Here is a 5,061-nt window from a genome sequence, read left to right as displayed (position 1 = left end):
AGGGAAAATGAATAATCAATGAGGATCATTGATGATTATGTGAGATGTGGAGGATGGTGGTGGAAGTGCTTGTTATGCCATCGGCCGAAGGGCCATAATTGTTTATGAATTGGCTGGTTCTGGATTGAACCGTGAGCCGGAATAGCTGTGTATGCTATAAATATTGGTTGGTTATGGATTTAACTGTGAGCCGGATGGCTGATATGGATGTTGATCCATGGATGAGAATTCATGCATGTTTATGCTGAATTATTGATAATTGTGATTTTGCACTTCCACTATCGGAGATACGAGTTTTCCTGGGTAGTAGTAGTGGCTAGCCACCACGTGCTCCAGGTTGAGACTCGAAGGTCTTTTGACCCTATGTCATAAGTGTGGCCGGGCACTGTGAAAGACCCGGATGAGCTCGCCCCCGTAAATATTCACCAGTGAAGGTGATGGATATAGATCTTGATTATGATCAAGCTTATGATGAGTATAACTCGAGTTGGGGATGCGTGACAGAGGGACAGTCCAATGGTTAGCTACCAGGACTTGTCGGGTTGGCTTTATAACCGACAGATGATATCATCAGCCACTAGGGACAGGCATTCATCATACGCATACTATATGAATTGTTTGTGATTGCCTATTTGACTGCATATTACTTGCTAATTGTCTAAATGCTTTACTTGTTCCTAATTGTATATTTCTTGCTTGATATAACTGTGTTTGTTATACTCCTGCTGGTGGTTGGGAGGTCTGAAGGAATTGGAAAGGGAAGTATTAGTTAGACTGAAGTATCTTTAGTCAGATGCCCTTTATGGTTTAGCTGGTTTATAAGCTTTGATATTATCTGGAGGAAGTTCTAGGATTGCCTTCGGCTTTCCTCCATTATTATGTATTATATATGTGGAAGCTGTTACCATGCTGGGGACCTCTGGTTCTCACACATGCGGATTTTATGGTTTTCAGATGCAGGACGTGAGGTTTACCGCTGAGGCATGCTGGAGACTTCTAGATTTGCGAAGATCCTTTGTTCTCAGGGCTATGTTTTGGTTTATATGTTTTGTTTAGATCCTTTTATCTCCATTAAATAATACAAACTGTGATGACTCCTCTTATGGGAGGTTTTGGAGAATAGGTTTTATGAATTTGTGTCCATTTGGGTTTCCTTTGGGGTTTTCCTTATTTTTATCATATGTATATATTGCTATGCTCGGACCGGTTATCTTCGCAGCCGGATCTTGAGTCTTGATATTCCTGTTTTTGACACTCCTTTGTATATATATAATCACGCGTTGGTTATCCTTGTTCGTTACGTTATCGATCGGAGTGTTACGCTTTTGAGTTGCGGTTTTTGTTTACCCCTTTTTCTACAAAAGGCTCCTAGTTATAATCAATCATTCATACTATTATAAGTACTAAATTTTTATTTTAGAGGTCGTAATACCTTACCATCTCTGAATTATGACTTAAGCATAAGACTCTGTATGGTTGGGTGTTACATTATGGTATTAGAGCAGTTCGTTCCTGTAGAGCCTGAGGGATGGACTGAATATGCTTCTGTGCATTCTCTGTGTGTGTGTATGTGCTATTAGTATATCTGCTTGATATAATTGGCATAAACGTTCATGAGCATGCATTTGGGACTTTGAAGCACTCGACTTCCGATATTGAGACTGATCAAGTTAATATCGATTGTTTGGTGTGTATAGGAACCAGATGGCGCCTCGTGGACGCGGTAGAGGTAGTGCGAGAGGTCGTACGAATGCTCGTGCGTCAGAGAATAACCCTAATGACCCAGTGAACTTTATGACTACGTTGGAGAACATGGCTGCTGCTATGCAAGCCACTGCTGAGGCTCTTGGTCAACAGATGAACAACCATGGCAATGATGGAGGTGGAGTTCAGGGCCCGATGACACTGGCAAACTTTTTGAAGGTTAATCCACCTAAGTTCAAGGGAACTGCTAGCCCGACTGAGGCTGATACATGGTTTCAGGCTATAGAGCGAGCGCTGCAAGCGTAAGTGGTGCCTGAAGGACAGCGTGTCGAGTTTGCTACCTATATGCTTGTCGGTGAAGCGTCGCATTGGTGGCAAGGTATCCGACATCTTCTGCAGCAGGGTGATGATTATATCACCTGGAATGTCTTCCAAGAAGAGTTCTATAAGAAGTACTTTCCGACTTCTGCTAGGACAGCTAAGGAACTTGAGTTACTGCAGTTGAAGCAGGGTACTATGTCCATATCAGAGTATACTGACAAGTTTGAGGAGCTGTTCAGGTTCTCTCGTATGTGCCAAGGGACTCCGGTGGAATATGAAGAATGGAAGTGTGTTAAATATGAAGAAGGACTCCGGAGTGATATTTTCAGTTCAGTGAGACCAATGGAGATTAGGACTTTTTCCGAGTTGGTAAACAAGTGTAGGGTCGCTGAAGAGTGTGTGAAGAGGGCAACCGCTAAGAAAGGGAGTCAAAAGGGATCATTCTTACAGAATCGAGGGAAGAGCTTTGCACCTAGAGGTCCATCTTTCAAGAGGGGAAGCTCTTTTAGGAGGCCCAACAACAACAACAACTCCCAAGGAAAAAGGTATGGGAAGCAACCTCAGAATGATCAAGCTTGTACTAGGTGTGGGAGTCACCATCCGGGAGCACCATGCAAGGCCGGATGGGGTTTGTGCTACACTTGTGGAAAGGCGGGGCATAAAGCCGCAAATTGTCCTGAGAAGCAGAAACAAGGTGCTGGGAAAGTACAACAGACTGGTCGGGTGTTCACCACTTCAGCTGTAGGAGCTGAGGGATCCGAGACACTTATTCGAGGTAACTGTGAAATGGCTAGTCAAACTTTAAATGCTTTATTTGATTCGGGAGCATCACATTCATTCATTGCATTTGAGAAAGCCCATGAATTCGGATTGAAGATTGTAACTTTAGGTTATGACCTAAAGGTGTATAATGCTACCCATGAAGCCATGGTAACTAGGCTAGGATGCCCGGAAGTTTCCTTTAGGTTCAAGCAGCGTGATTTTGTTCATAATTTAGTCTGCTTGCCGATGATCGGTCTCGATCTTATCTTGGATTTGGACTGGTTATCTAAGAACCATGTTCTACTAGATTGTTCTACAAAGTCGGTGTACTTTATGCCGGAAGATACAGAAGGGCCGGTTGTGGTGAATAATTATTACTTGAATTCAATGATGGTGAACTGTTCTAGAACCGAATGTCAGGGTATCATGTTGTTAACCGCGGGCGTTTCGGGTGATGATCAAAGGTTGGAACAGATTCTGGTTGTGTGTGAGTTTCCGGAAGTGTTTTCCGATGATATTGATGAGTTTCCACCTAACCGAGAGGTTGAGTTTGCTATTGAATTGGTGCCCGGGGCGGGACCAATCTCAAGTGCTCCTTATAGGATGTCACCGTTAGAGATGAACGAGTTAAAGTCTCAGTTAGAGGATTTATTGGGAAAGAATTTCATACGACCAAGTGTCTCTCCGTGGGGTGCTCCAGTGTTACTGGTAAAGAAGAAGGACGGGAGTATGCGGCTCTGTGTGGATTACAGGCAGCTGAACAAGGTTACCATAAAGAATAAGTACCCATTGCCGAGAATTAATGATCTCATGGATCAGTTACAAGGAGCTGGAGTTTTCTCCAAGATCGATTTGTAATCCGGTTATCACCAGATAAGGGTGAAGGGTGAGGATATCCCTAAGACCGCTTTCAAGACTCGTTATGGTCATTACGAGTACACTGTAATGTCTTTCGAGTTGACGAACGCTCCTGCAGTGTTTATGGATTACATGAATAGAGTTTTTCGTCCGTTTCTGGATAAATTCGTTGTTGTCTTTATTGATGACATACTGATTTATTCCAAGACTGAAGAAGAGCATGCGGAACACTTGAGGACCATGTTACAGATTCTAAAGGAGAAGAAACTCTATGCAAAGCTGTCTAAGTGTGAGTTTTGGAAGAGTGAGATGAAGTTTTTGGGCCATGTGGTGAGTAAGAAAGGAATAGCCGTAGATCTAACTAAGGTGGAGGCTGTGATGGATTGGAAGCAACCAACCACCATAACAGAGATAAGGAGTTTTCTGTGTTTAGCTGGCTATTACCGAAGGTTTATCAAGGGCTTTTCACAAATAGCTTTGCCAATGACAAAGTTAACCCGCAAAGACACTCCGTTTGTTTGGACTCCTGAGTGCGAGGAGAGCTTTCAGACATTGAAGAAAAAGTTGACCACTGCACCTGTGTTAGTGTTACCAGAGCCGAATGAGCCATTTGAGGTGTATTGCGATGCCTCATTGAAGGGTCTAGGGTGCGTGCTGATGCAGCATCATAATGTGGTGGCGTATGCCTCACGACAGTTGAGACCTCATGAAGTTAGTTACCCTACGCACGATTTGGAATTCGCTGCAGTTGTGTTTGCCTTGAAGGTGTGGAGGCATTATCTCTATGGGGTTAAATTCCAAGTCTTCTCCGATCACAAGAGTTTGAAATATCTCTTTGATCAGAAAGAGCTTAATATGAGGCAGAGAAGGTGGATGGAATTGTTGAAGGACTACGACTTTGAGTTGCATTACCATCCGGGAAAGGCAAACGTAGTGGCGGATGCGTTAAGCCGAAAGTCATTATATGCGGCTTGGATGATGCTTCAAGAGGAGAAATTGCTCAAGGGATTTGAGAGTTTGAAAATTGGTGCTCGAGAAGTATCCGGAACTTTGTGTTTGAGCCGATTAGAAATCTCAAGTGACTTTAAGTCCGAACTCCTAAAGGCTCATCAAAATGATGAAGCGTTATGGAAGGTGTTACCGGCTATTGAGCAAGGAAAACAATGGAGAGTGTCAGAAGAAAAAGATGGGTTATGGAGATTCAAGGATAGGATCATTGTGCCGGATGTTGGCACTTTGAGGCAAGATATTTTAAAGGAGGCACACAAAAGCGGATTCTCCATTCACTTGGGAAGTACTAAGATGTACCATGATTTAAAGGCAATGTTCTGGTGGCCGGGTATGAAGAATGATGTGGCGGAATATGTTTCAAAGTGCTTAACTTGTCAAAAGGTAAAGATTGAACATCAAAGACCT

The 5,061-nt window shown here is 43.2% G+C and overlaps 1 protein-coding gene across 1 annotated transcript in view; it reads right to left on the bottom strand.

Moving 5' to 3' along the window:
- The window catches only part of LOC107472079 (plasma membrane ATPase 4), a 43,690-nt gene that overhangs the window by 7,824 nt on the left and 30,805 nt on the right, over positions 1-5,061 (bottom strand). The gene's annotated exons all lie outside the window — the stretch shown is intronic.

The sequence above is a fragment of the Arachis duranensis genome, chromosome 4 (assembly GCF_000817695.3).
Source record: "Arachis duranensis cultivar V14167 chromosome 4, aradu.V14167.gnm2.J7QH, whole genome shotgun sequence".
Classification (NCBI taxonomy): Eukaryota; Viridiplantae; Streptophyta; class Magnoliopsida; order Fabales; family Fabaceae; genus Arachis; species Arachis duranensis.
Note: the sequence above shows the minus strand (reverse complement) of the source record. Positions and strands in the feature narration are given on the sequence as shown.